Raw genomic sequence first — 14,757 nt, forward strand, 5'->3', positions numbered from 1 at the left:
GCATAGAGATCTTATGCTTTCTTTTTTTGTTCGATTCATTGAAAAATAGCAATGACCGAATTCTTCAATCGTGAGCTATTAGCCAAAGTATTTCAATCAAAAAAGTACATCCTAATTCCATAAATGATCCATGCACAGTTGTAATATTATGACGTAAATCAAAATTAGGAAGAAAACCTGGACTTGTGGTGAAATGTCCACATGGATGCTAGGAGATGACCCTCCTCTAGTTGCACCTTGTGCCTTTTTAGGAGCCATCGAGACTTCGACCTTCTTGCCTTGGCCGCAGACTTATGATCTTGGCCCGTCTCGTTCGCACGCAAAACTCCCTTTTGAGATTCGGCTTCCTTGACCGATTGCACCGTCTTTCGAAATCAAGATTTAGAAGGCTTTATAGGCTTGTGGGAGTTGAAATGGGAAAGGGTTTAAAACCTAGCTAATATGGCTTTTGGGAATTGTAAGTAAAAGGAAACTTAGAAATTCCAGATATAATAGGCCTTCACAAAATAGGATACAATGGTTTTAAAAGGCTTGTGTGGGAAGGGTTTTAAAAGGAAACCCGGGGTTAAAACCTTGTGGAAATGTTATGGAAAAGGCTTAAAACCCGACTAGTATGATCTTTATGGGGGATGCAAGGAAAAGGGTTAATTCTCGAGGATGCAAGGGAAAGGCCTTAATTCCGAGGGTGTAAAGACCGCTTTGTAGGGCTAATGAAAAAGGGGTTTTAATCTTGGCTATTGCGGATCCACAAGAAGGGGGTTAAAAAAAGAAAAGAACCCAGGCTATGGTGGGATTTAAAGGGGATGCAATGGGAAAAAAAAGGGTGCTTAAAAACCAGGGGATAATAAAACCCACTTGATAAGGCTTATGAAAGCCCAAGGAAGGGAGCTTTAAATGGGCTTTGTGGAATGAAAAAGGGGGGAAAAGGGCTTAATTCTCGGGGTAAAAACCCCTTGTGTAAAAATGCAAGGGGGAAAAAGGGGGCTTAAAGGGCTCCCCCCTTAGAAGCTTCTAAGAAGCTTCTAAGGCTTCTAGCCTTAGCATGTGGTAGGACTTGAGGACGGCGGCCAACTAAGAAGGTGGCGGCATGTAATGGCCTCTGATGGTTGGCAGTGGCGGCTCAGTCTTCAGAAGACGGCTTCTCCAATCGGCGCAGCTGGTGCACGGCCTTCTCAGCCCCACCTCTCACAACATGGCCTGGCGACAACTTCCTCCTCCTCCACGTCCGATTGCTATCAATTAGCCTCATGTCCCTCACAACTATCACGATATTATTTTCCTCTATCTCTCACATGGCAATGACTGCAGCGTTACGCTCCTCCATGGCTCCCTTGTTACTCCCCCCCCCAAGGGGGTTTTTATAGGCTAGGGAGAGGGACCCCTCCCCCCACCACGTGGCCTAATGCATGGCTTATCCCCCCCCATGTCGTATACTTAGTCATCAGCACCATACCCCTCTCCTCCAGCATGGCCTTCGGCTGGGGGAAAGAAGGGATAATTAAAGAAAAAATAATTTTCCATAAATTAAATCAATTTTCTCTTGACCTCCTCCCAAGAGGAGGTTCACATGAAGATATGCAGTTTCTCTTACTTGATCTAGTTTCTGCCAATCATGATATGTCGTATACACTTGCACCGTACGTATTTTCAATGCCGACATTGTCATTGCATGAGACTCACGCGGCTGATAATATTTTCAGCAGAAATATTACATTCTCTCCCCCCTGGAGGAATCGAGATGTCCTCATCTTGAGATAAATTGGGGATATTGATGGTTGAGAGTGCTTTCATCTATCCAAGTGGCATCCTCCTCAAGATAATCTTTCCACTAGATGAGGCATTCTCTCAAGGTTCTGGATCTTAGTTGTCTCTCCCTAACATCTAAGATCCTATCAGGCCATAGTTCAAGGACTCCTTAACTAGGCATTACAACTTGTTGGTCATCAAGTACATGACTAGGATTTGGTACATACTTCTTCAATAGGCTGATATGGAATACATTATGAACCCTCAGGTTCTCAGGGAGTTGCAGTCTAGGTCCTAGGCACTTGAGGATTTTGTATAGTCCAGAGTACCTTGGACTTAGCTTCTTGCACTCTCCTAAGGATAGGGAACTGTTCTTTGGGCGTACGCGAATGAAGACCATGTCTCCTTCCTTGAAGATTCTATCTTGATGCTTCAAATCCGCATATGCCTTTTGTCTATCCTTGGCGGCTTGGATGTCATGTCTTATTGACATCCAACTCTTCCAACATCTGCCTTGAAGCTTCAACCCTCAAGGTTGGATCTGAGAAGTTTAGGGGACTTTGACAGTCATGACTATAGAATGCTTGAAAAGGGGTCATCTGAATGCTTTATTGGTAAGAAGCATTGTAGGCAAATTCAACCAAAGGCAAGTATTGAATGTACCTTTTTGGTTCACGACAACAGTGTGCCCTTAGTATATCCTCAATGACATGATTGACTCGCTCCGTTTGGCCATCAGTTGGGGATGGTAAGCTGTGCTAAAACAGAGTTGAGTCCCAATGGCTTCGAAGATAGCTCTCCAGAAGTGTGATGTGAAGAGAGAATCACGATCATTAATGATTCTCCTGGGTAGCCCATGTAGCTTGAATATCTCCTTGATAAACAACCTTGCAATGTCTGAGGCTTTATAGTTTGTCTTTACCGAAATAAGGTGTGCAACCTTAGTAAGCATGTCAACCACAACCATGATGGAGTTGTATCCTCCCTGAACTTCGGGTAGGCCAATGATAAAGTCCATACTGATGAATTCCTATTTCATTTGGGGAATGTTGAGTGGTTGTAACTTTCCTGGCATTTTGACATGTTCGGCCTTGATAAGTTGACAAGACAAACACTCATTGACATATTTGAGAACGTCACCTTTAAGTCTCTCCCAATAGTAGCTCTTTCTAACTGCATTGAAAGTCTTGGCATAGCCATGATGTCCTGAGAAAGGGGAATCATGAGCTTCCCACAATATCTTCTGCTTAAGTGACTGGCTTGCCGGTATACATACTCTCATTCTATAGTAGACAAGTCCACTATTGATAGAGAATTCATGATACTTAGCCTATAGCTTTTGGTCCTAGTCCTTGATAGAGATCTCCCTTAGCATCTTTTGATAGGATGGATCATGGCATGCTTCCTCTCTAGCTAGCTCAAGTATTGGGTTGTTTGGCATGGACACCTTTGTGGCTAGAGATGTAGCTGTTGATGGGTTTTGCAAGATTAGAGAATTAAGGAATGCCTTGCGACTGAGTGCATCGGCAACTACGTTCTCCTTTCCAGGTCGGTACTTGATTTCAAAATCATACTCCTCCAACACTTCAATCCACTGACGTTGCCTCATGTTGAGCTCGTTCTGGGTAAAGATCCACTTGAGACTTTTATGATCAGGCACTAGTGTAAACTTGTTACCCAACAGATAGTGTCTCCAAAGCTTTAGGGCATGGATGACAGCTAACAGTTCTAGATCATGGGTAGCATAATTCTTCTCATGGCTCTTCAGTTTCCTTGAAGAGTATGCTACAGGATCACCTTCCTGCATGAGCACACATCCTAAGGCAAGTGTGCTAGCATGAGTTACTACCTCGAACTCCTTACTGAGGTTTGGAAGTTTTAGGATAGATGCTGATACCAAACTTTGCTTCAATCTATCAAAACTAGATTGTTCGGTAGTTGAGTATGCAATGGATGTTTGCTTCTTGAGTAGATCCGTCAGAGGTGCTGTAATCAAAGCATAGTTTTTTATGAAGACCCTATACCATCCTGTCAATCCAAGAAAATTGTGTATTTCCTTGACAGTTGTTGGTATTGGCCATTCTAGAACATCTCTGACTTTGGCCGGATCCACTGAGATTCCTTCTGTTGATACGATGAATCCCAGATATTCAATCTGATGCTTGAAGAATGCACACTTCTTCATCTTAGCATAGAGCTTATGTGCTCTCATTGTCTCAAGGAAAATCTGAAGTTGGGGTTCATGATCTTCTTCCTGTTTGGAATAGACTAAAGTATCGTCGAAGAAGATGAGTACGAAGTCGTCAAGCTATGGTCTAAAGATATCTTGCATTAACCTGTTGAAGGTGGCAAGCGCATTCGTAAGGCCGAATGACATAATTAGGAACTTAAAGTGACCATATCTTGTGTTGAAGGCCGTCTTTGGGATATCTTCTTCCTTGATTCTTATCTGATAGTAACCAGACCTGAGATCAATCTTGGAGAAGATCTTCGCACCCTGAAGATGATCAAGGAGCTCCTCTATTCTAGGAATAGGATACTTGTTCTTGACAGTTGATTGATTCAACCCTCTGTACTCAATACACAGTCGAAGGGTTCCATCTTTCTTTTTCTGGAACAGTACTGGAGCTCCCCATGGTGAATTTCTAGGATGGATGTAGCCCTGATCTAGCAGTTTCTTGAGTTGTTCATTCAGCTCAATTGCTTCCAGGATGGACATTCTATAAGGTCTCTTTGTAATTGGCACAACTCCTGGCACTAGCTTGATCTCATGATCCACTTCTCTTTGAGGCGGAAGTTCTGTCAACTCTTCAGGAAATACGTCCGCGTATTCCTTTAGTCATGAAGGTCCTTCACTAGACTCCTGCTTCTGATCTAATTTATTGAGCTTAATCAGGTAGACAAGTAGTCCCTTTCTTACTCCCTTTATAATCCGAGATACTTTGGCCAATTGTATTCTTGGCTTTCCAACCTCTCCTTGAGTTGTGACCAATTCCCCTTTAGAGTTTTGAAAGGAAATTTAGCCCTTTCCAAAATGAATGTGGGCGTCATTAGGTTTAAGCCAATCCATTCCAGGTAGACACTCATGGATGCCTAGGTTCATGACTTTGAATTTGACTGAAGTCATCTTTCCTCCCAGAAAGAATTCCACACTACATTAGATATTTACTTCAGCCTTTAGCCAAGTGACCAAATCACTTTACTACTTTATCAATATTCACAGTCAAGACAATCATTGATAAAAAGAAGTCTTATTCCATTCATGTGGGCATAGCCCTTTCGAAGTACAATTATTCTTGGGTGATGGACAAGCTGATACATTAATTCGAGGAGAATAAGATGTTGTTGCATTTAGCTATACATGAACTGAGTAGTAGTACGGATTGGGGTCATCGATTTTTAAGAATCGATAAGTCATTGGAAGATTAGGGTATCTTTTCCTTTGATATCCGTTCTTCTCATGACGTCCCAACACCTTGATTCGGTCGACAGTGATTACTCGAATCACTTCCCCGTACACATACTTATTCTGATTAACCCTTTGACCTTTGACATGTAGGGTCGCATTTGCGTGGGCCTCAATAAAGACGAATAGCTTCACGATCTTTAAGTCCTCCACCCACTTGATTCTCTTTAAGTTAATTTGAAGGTACGTAGGTTGATGGGAAGCTATGTAATAGATCCCTGAAACACCCATCCATCTCCGTTCCACGTACACAGGCGATGGATTGTAAATGCGGTCTAGGATGTTCATCATCTCAACCCTTTGTCGATAATCCAGGGAATGCACCGCAATCATAAACATGACTCGGAACACTAAGAACATGTTCCATGCTTCATAATTCTGTAAGACATCATCGAAAGTAAGGAAATGTTCGGAACAACAACATTTGCTTTACTTCTTCTTATTAAGATTTCTTAAAAACAAATCCTTCATTGGTTAGCTCTGATACCAACTGTAACGTGTCCACCTGTTCTCTTCAGGACAAGTCTTAGTAGTCCATCAGAAAGGAGATCTAGAAAGCTCCGCCCAGCACTCCCATGGAATGTTATAGGGTTTGCGATCCAAGACTTTCCGTGTCTGCCATGTAGCAGAAGTATTCCGGTCGTTCCCACTTAGGACCTACCTGAATTAGGGTTTCCCCTAATGGTATTTCCTAAACGGCAACTACCGTCAAACCTCAAGTGAACTACTTTACACAGAAATGCTAGGGCCGAAGTGAATTCACAATGCACTTGGTTCAAGGAGAATGGGAAACGAGAGGGATGCAAGGCTCGACCTCTTTGCCATAAGGCATAGTCCCATTCCGTTCTCCTAAAACACCATAAATTGGAATTACTATAACCTGGACTCTAGGTTAGCACCCTTGCTGTTCGTATCCTTTCAAATGATCTTCTTGCTGTTATTTATGATTGAGAAAAGTTCTCGGCCAACCGGGACCACCCAACCATAGGATGGATCTATGGAGACTTAGCCAAATAAGCATAAATAGAGTACCTATCAACAGGCGAATCCCAACCTGTCGCAGATCTGATGCTAGAGTCTGCACTAGTCAAAACAGTTTGCTGAATTTTTCCCTTGTTTGCAGTCTCCATAGCATAAGTCCATAGTGTTGGCTGATTCTCTGATCCCTTCTCAATCTAGACCCCATATGCAGAAGCATCTCCTCTAGCTGTCACATAAGAAGTACGCGCAGCCATGTCATCCACTAACTTCTTCATTCCACCTTTCCCAAAGTTGGTAGCAAGTGGAGCTCCTGTCTCAATCAACCAAATCTTAGCACCTTGTCCCCAATATACCAAATTCTTTCTCTTTGCATCCTGAAAAGATTCACAATCCCTGCAATGCTGATGGTCCGTACTATCACACCAAATACATCTCTGATCTTTCCTAGGTGCACTAGGAGCACTCCTAGGTGCAGTAGGAGCACTAGAAGAAATAGTAGGCGCAGTAGAAACAAACTGCTCTTTCAATTTTCCCACCAACTCCGCTTTAACTGACTCCAGTGTCAAATCCGTTATGCCTTTGATTATGTCATCAAGAGAGGTAGGCACCGATGGAGTGGATGGTTTTGGAGCAGAAGGTGTAGGCATCGGTCGTGGAACAGGAGGAATAGGAGAAGTAGAAACAGTAGGCACTAGCATAGGCCAAGAAACTAGCTGAGGAGGAGAAGAAATAACAGGGATAGAAGCAGGCATAGGAGCAGATGATGGTGTCGGTGTCATGGAACCATTCTGTAGGCGAGTCTTCCATATCCTCCTCTTGGTCAAAGTCGAGACTACATCCTGGGCATCCTGCCAATCCGTTTTAAGTCCCATAGGCTTCGTGCGATCCTCAAGAAGCTCTCCCAATTCTTCACGAAGAGCAGGATCAGCAGCTTGCAAGAAAAGCTCAACTTTTTCAACATCCAATGCTATTTGTTCAATGGCATCAAGCTGACTATACCTCTCTTCAAATTCTCGAATCAACTCTGAAGCAACTAGACCTTTGTTTGGCATGTAGACCACTCTCGGAATGAACGCCGTGTAGCCATCCCAAAGTCCTCAAGGAAATACTCTTCTTTCAGGGCTTTCTTAAAATCTTGCCAATGTGTATTTTGAATAAAAAGATCAGTCACTTTTGCCCTCAAGGCGGGTGTGACAAGATGAAGGAAGTACTTACTCATAAGTCCAGCTGGAACTCCAAAAAACCCCATCTTGATCTCATATGTCTTCAAATATGCTGAAACATTACGGCCATCAAATAGCTTCTTCTCATTCTCAACTGCTTCAATCGCCTTAGTCGCGCTGTTTGCATTCTCTTTCTCCGAATAGAGTTGCCTTTGCTGAGACAACTGCTGTTGATGCAATTGTTGCTGCTGCTGCATATACAATTGTGTCTGCTGATTTTGAAGCTGCATATACATAGACATATTCTGCAAAATCTGCTTTAGATCATCTGTTGAAGTACTTGACGCAGCAGTCATTGATGGAGCTGAAGTAGAGGATGTAGTTGGAATTGTAGAAGAGGCTGAAATAGATGCTGAAGTATCTCCCATCTTGAAATTTTTGCGACGCTTTCACGTCGGGTTCACCAAAGATGTTGAAGGGTTTGTGAAAGCAAAGTCGCGTCTTCAGAAGACCTTGATAAATTTCAGGATAAAAGATTAAACAAGTGAATAAGAAAGATGAGAAAATAATGTCAAGACTCTGTTTTATTTTAGCCAATAAGAGATTCAAGGTTCAAGAAGAAGAAACCCGAGCATCCTTTGGATTGCATAGGTCTTCCATACATTTCAAAGAGAATTTCCAAGAATATGTCTTCATCGATGAGTGAGAAAGTGGATGAACATGGATAATCTTCTAATCCAAGTTCCATCACAGTGACTATTTACTGATATTGAGATGGCCTATGGTTAGAAACAGTCTTCAAATTTTCCATATTTATATGTATTATGTTAGACTTCAATCTGCCCTGTTCCTAGATCTGTCAAACCCAGAGATAGTCATCAGTTGTGGCTAATAAGTCAGATTTCTGGCACTTTTTATCAGGAATAAACAGAATTTCTGTTAGGGAATATGGATGCTCAAAGGAAAGCTTAGAATGTGCCTTGAAATCTTACGTTTTCTCATCAACCATGATGCACAACATAAAAACAGAAATAGCAATCGGTGAGCTGGAAATTTGGACAGCACGACTTCTTTCTTCAAGATAGTTTGATGGTCTGGTTCAACGACTAATGGTACTTGATGGTTTGGTTCAAGACAAAACTATTGTGGGATGAGCATCTATACACGGCTCTTCATGAAGCATTGACATGCCATCATCTGCATTAGAAGAAAGCTTTACAATTTTTGGACATCATCTGGATTAGAAGAAAGCTTTACAACTTCTGGATAAGGGTTTTCCAATTCAAAAGTTTTTCAATCCATATCTATTAGCACCGTATGGGAGAACATACTATTTTCCAAGCTCAAGTACCAGTTGTAATTACTGCTGTTATGCTCTGATAGATGACTGTCCTAATTTTCCCCAGAATGACTGTTTTTCTTCTTCCCAGGATGGCTCTTTTTCTCCTCAAGACAGCTCTTCTTCTCCTCAGGACAGGTTGTTTTTTTTTTACTTCAAAGACCACAAACTCTTAAACTGGTGGAGGTGAAGTAGCATCCGGAATATATCCAACATTCGGTTGTACAACTCTTTGTTATGGCCTTCTCCCTATGTTCAGTCCTCCTCCTCCGAGATCTAGCATCGTCCTCCTTATTCGTCTCACGTCCTGCTTTTTCAGAACCGTTTTCCCAGATCGATTGTTCCCAATCTCTGGTTTCTCAGGCACTCATCGTAAAACCCATACATTTGTGTAATCTGCTTGCTTTCATGGTTTCCTCCAGATTCGTTTTTCTCCCTGTCGTTTTTTTTTGTTCACAATCCTCTTTCCTCCCCTCTGCTTTTTTCCCTTTTCGATCACGGAGAGAAAAAAGAAACTAACATTAGCCCCCCGATTCCGAAATTCCCTACGCCCCCCAAATTGGCTATACAGCGCGTAGCTTTTTTTTAATTTAAAACAGAAAAGCGGCCCTCTTTGAACAATCTCCTTGTATATCTCTTTGCCCTTATCAGCAGCTCCTATGCTGCCACAGGCTTTCAATATGTATGTGTAAGTGAATGCATTTGGAGACAATCCCTCATTTTGCATTCGTTCAAAGCACTTCACTGCTTCCTCAGCAAGACCATTCTGAGTATATCCTGCTATTAAAGCACTCCATGAGACCACATCATGAAAGGGAAGCTTGTCAAACACTTCTTGTGCGTTTGCAAGCAAGCCACATTTGCTGTACATATCTACCAATGCAGTCCCAACAACAATGTCTTTGTCCAGCAACCTTTCTCTAACAATCTCATCATGTATTTATTTGCCCTTATCTGCAGCTCGTATGGAGCCACAGGCCTTCAACACACAAATAAAGGTAACTGAATTTGGACAAAGGCCCTCAAGTTGCATCTGCTCAAAACACTTCAGTGCTGCCTCACCATGCCCTTCCTGCACATATCCTGCAATCAGTGCAGTCCATGAGACTATGTTCTGAACTGGCAGCCCATCAAACACTTGGACTGCTTCTGCAAGAGAGTAGCATTTCCCATACATGTCCACCATTTTACTCCCCATGTATAGCTCTTTCTCAAGTCCTCTCCTAGTTATCTCAGAATGTATGCTATGCCCTGTTTCTAAATCTCCTTCTGTGCCACAAGCTTTTAAGCAGAGAATGAATGTGCTGGTATCCACAAACACACCTTCCAGCTGTATCCGCTTGAAGCAAATCAAGACTTCCTCACTAAGCTCGTGTTCAACATGTGATGCAACCAAAGCCTTTCATGAAACTGTATCTCGAAGCGGTTGCTTATCAAACACCCTGTGAGCCTCTGCAAGGGAACCACATTTGCTATACATATTTATCAGAGAATTTCCCACAATCAATTCTCTTTCAAATCTCATTTTTGATATCTCACAATGTAAAGATTGGCCTGAGTGCAAGGCTCCTATGCTACCACAAGCTTTCAAGGTGCATAGAAAAGTAGCTCTAGTTGGAACCACACCCTCCTGTTGCATGTCCCTAAAGAGATCCAAGGCAGTGAGACTGAACCCATTTTGAATATATCCTGTCATTAAAGCATTCCATGATACTTAATTTCTTTCCAGCAAGCCCTTGAAGACTTTATGCGCTTCATTTAAACTTCCACATTTGACATACATGTCAACCAGAGCATTATTGATTAATTCCTCTTACTCCAAACCCTCTTCCACGTAGAACAAAAGTATAAACACAACAACTAAATATGTACAAAGTATCAAATCCCACACACAACTTTTGGGTGGTTTTCACACCTCGAATGCGCAGCAATACGACAACGTGGGGATTCCACGACTCTATCAAAAAGCATCAAAAGCTTCTTAGGAAGCTTCTATAGCTCTTAAATAGCCCCCCTTCATGTGGCCTACTCAAGGCCCTTTCATATAACACCCCCCCCCCCCCCCCCACACACACACATTCTTCTTTCAGGCTCCCTCCTAGCCCTGGTTCATGTGCCTCTTTTAAGCTTTTTTTCCCCCCACCTAAAACCCCCTCTTCAAGGTTATACACCCCTTCCTTTTCCCCCCTTTTTTGACACTAGGGCATCCTAAAAACTACCCCTGGGATCAAATGAAAAATCCCATTTCTGTGGCTTTAATAAGCATTACCCTCGAAGGACTTTAAACCCCCTCCCTGGGATCTAAAGGCCTTTTCGTGAGCCTTCTTATTGCCCTCACAAGTGGGGTTTAAAAGCCCAGTTACCCCGTTGAAATCAAGCCCTTTTGCCCACTTTAGGCCGGGATTTAAAGACCCTTTCCGTGGGCATTCCCCACTCAAATTCATAGGAGGAAAGCTTCTACAAAAACCATTTCCGAAAGACGGTGCAAGCTGTCACAAAGGGGAGCTACGCGTGCAAAGGAGACAGCAAAGGTCATAAATCTGCATCCAAGAAATAAAGGCTGCATTTGCAATGGCTCCTAAGAAAGCACAAGGCACAGCCGCAGGAGGATCGTCTCCTAACATCCACGTGGACATCTTACCACAAGTCCAGGTTTTTCTTCCTAATTTTAATTTACGTTGTTATAATTCAATCGTGCGTGGATGATTTTTGGAGATAGGATGAATTTCTCGTCTTAAATACTTTGGTTAAAAGAATTAGCTCATGTGACGGAAGAGTTCGGTCATTAGTATTCTCAATAAAACAAACAAAATAAAGTGACCAGAAGATTGATATGCATTTCTAGCAAGTAGTTTTTGTGCATTGCCATGAATTGAACTTATATTAATGTCCATATTTACAAAACAGAATTATGAAAGTACACTCTGATTAAGCATGAAAGGAATAAACTGCATATTGCATTATTGAATATCTTTTTTTTTTAAATGATTCTTAAAGAAAGTTATTAACAATCGTAGGAAATTGCTAGGACTTCATGAAGAAGATTTAACTAGGCAAGTGGTCTAAAAACTTAATTTAATGGAAGGGTGTGTAAGTTCTGCATACGACAAATCCATTCGGAAATGAAAGTAGTAAAAGGCTGCATGTTTTAGCATCAATCTTGTTTGCATGTTATAGGATGTAACCTAACCTATGCTTGATCTTAAACCGAAAAGTCAGGGTTTGAAAATCAACTTACTCGTAGACAATGAGTCATGTGGTTATGGAAATGATACCGTAATTATCTTCAAGAATAGACAGGTTAAATTGGCATAAACCTAAACACCTAAAACTGCGGAGTACTCATTTAGAAAAGGGTTAATTCAACGCAACGTATCCCAAAGAACTGACTAGGGTTAGCACGGTGAAGACATTTACCTAGTCGCACGTATTGCCAAAACTGAAACTCCTATACCCTAAATACTTGCCCACATTCACGGAATGTAGGGATAGTAGGACATACTTGCAAGAAAAGATCTAGGGTTTTTTCCTAAGAATCTCTTGCTAAAAAAGATGAAACTCAGAACCCTAGGACCGACAATGTCGGCCTAATGCAATCAAGAATGGATTGTTATATCTAATCATGACACCGTGATTAGAAGACACCGTTGATGGATAGAATAGTCCCATAGTTTGATGCGACACTTGTGCAACAAGTTACAGAGTCTCATGATCTTGTGATTGGATCACTAGGGAATGGCCAATTCCTCGGAATGAGGTTGGTAGATTCTTACGCAAGTTATCTTGCAAGATGATGAATAATCGTCCTAATATAGTATCTTTCTTGGGTAAAGATAATTGCTTGGAAGTAAAAGACCAACTAATAAATTGGAATAACATATGAACTTAAAGTATTGGTCCAATCGAGTTAATAGGGTACGCCCTAACCCAGGATATAGGGGATCTTGCCAAGTCGCAATTGATCCCGAATCGAGTGCTGGATGCATTCGGAAAGAAGGATTCGCTCCTTAGAGTTGGCCAAAAATAATGACCAATGGAATTGTTTGTGCTTGTAACAACTTTAAGAGCATTGTTTTGCTTTGTTTGCTCAAGGAATTAAAGGCTAAATTCATATCTAATGCTTTAGGTTGAAGGCCTGAAGGGAGAGGCAGCTTCAGTTACCCCTGACTACCTGCCTAACCCTAACCAAGGGGGTTGTTAACTATGCCGAGAAGGTGGACCGAACCCACCGTGAGAGGTCTCTCCATTAAGCGCTACTTGGAGCAGGAGGACGCTTGGGTGCCAGTGGGGGCTCTGATCGTAAATCCCTCGCCTTGTGACCCCTGCACAAGAGGCTAATGTGACTCAGGATTGGATCTCCAGGCCCACATACTAGTCTGCGGGCGGAATCTTGGACTAGTGATCCTTGTGGATTGCTGGATAGCCTTTGGGCGGATTGTGGATAAGCCTACGGGCTGGACTTTATGTATTTCAAAGATAAATATAATAACTTGTTGAAAAGCAACTTGTTTGACATTGTTTTTCTATGTCAAGTGCTATTATTACGTAAAGGAACTAGTGCTTAACGGGTTAATTAAGGAAGCTGATTGATACATGTCCAACTAAATGTGTTAGATAATTAAATAACTAAAATAAACCGAGGAAAGTGTAGAGGATGGGCCATGGGTCCATCCTACGGATGGGTGGTCCCGGTTGGCTGGGAACTTTCCTCAATCAAGATGGACAGCATGAAGGTCGTTCAAAGGACACGAACAGCAAGAGCGTTGACCTAGAGTCTATGTTATAAATGATCGTGATTTATGTTGTTTTAGGGGAGCGGAATGGGACTATGCCTTATGGTAGAGAGGTTGAGCTTCACATCCCTCTCATTTTCCATTCTCCTTGAACCAAGTGCAACGTGAATCCACTTCGGACCTGGCGTTTCTGCGTAAAATAGTTCGCTCGAGTTCGACGCTAGTTGCCGTTAGGAAATGACCAATAGGGACAACCCTAATTCAGGTCGCTCCTAAGTGGGAATGGCTGAAATACTTCCACTACGTGGCAGACGCGGAAAGTCCTAGATCGCAAGCCCCATAACATTCCATGGGAGTGCCGGGGGGAGCTTTCTAGACATCCTTTCCAATGGACTGCTAAGACGTGTCTTGAAGATAACAGGTGGACACATTATAGTTAGTATCAGAGCAAACCAATGAAGGATTTGTTTTTATGACATCTTAATAAGATGAAGTAAAGCAAATGTTGTTGTTCTAAACATTTCCTTACTTTCAATGCGGTCTTGCAGAATTCCGAATCATGGAACAAGTTCTTTGTGTTCCGAGTCATGTTTATAACTGCGATGCATTCCCCAGATTATCAACAAAGGGTTGGGATGATGAACATCCTAGAGCGTATTTATAATCCATCGCCTTTGTATATGGAACGAAGATGGATGGGTGCCTCAGGAATCTACTACATAGCTTACCACCGATTTGCATACCTATAAACCAACCTAAAGAGGATCAAGTGGTTGGAAGACTTACAGTCGTGAAGCTATTCACTTTTGTGAAAGCTCACGTAAACTCAACTTTACATATTCGAGGTCGGAGGGTTGAACTAAACTCATATGTCTATGAAGTAGTGACTCGTGTAATCCCCGCCAACAGGATCAAAGTGTTGGGGCGCCATGAGAAGAATGGGTTCCAAAGGAAAGGATACCCTGAACTTCCAATGATTTACCGATTCCTGAAGATCCATGACCCGAAACCATACTATTATACAGTTCATGTAGATAAATGTAATACAATATTAGTCTCCCCAAACTAAATGTAAACAGTTGGCTTATCATCCCAAGACATGTTGTATTCCAAAAAGGCTATGCCCATATAAATATAAATAAGACTTCTTTTTATCAATGTTTGATTGTGCATGAGAATTGATAAAAAGTTAAGTGGTTAGATTGCTTGGTTGATAGCGAAAATGGAGATAAAATATAAATCACAACGTTTAACGAGTAATAACGTTAAGAAATCTTTGTCCAGGCACAACACGAGGTACAGAATCCTAGTTCACCTCCTACATCAAGT

The 14,757-nt window shown here is 42.0% G+C and overlaps 1 pseudogene; it reads right to left on the reverse strand.

Annotated features, from left to right (window-relative positions):
- The window catches only part of LOC148021946 (pentatricopeptide repeat-containing protein At3g09040, mitochondrial-like), a 293,011-nt pseudogene that overhangs the window by 144,262 nt on the left and 133,992 nt on the right, over nucleotides 1-14,757 (reverse strand).

The sequence above is a fragment of the Lygodium microphyllum genome, chromosome 17, assembly GCF_053477565.2.
Source record: "Lygodium microphyllum isolate KBCC chromosome 17, Lygodium_microphyllum_v1.1.10, whole genome shotgun sequence".
Classification (NCBI taxonomy): domain Eukaryota; kingdom Viridiplantae; phylum Streptophyta; class Polypodiopsida; order Schizaeales; family Lygodiaceae; genus Lygodium; species Lygodium microphyllum.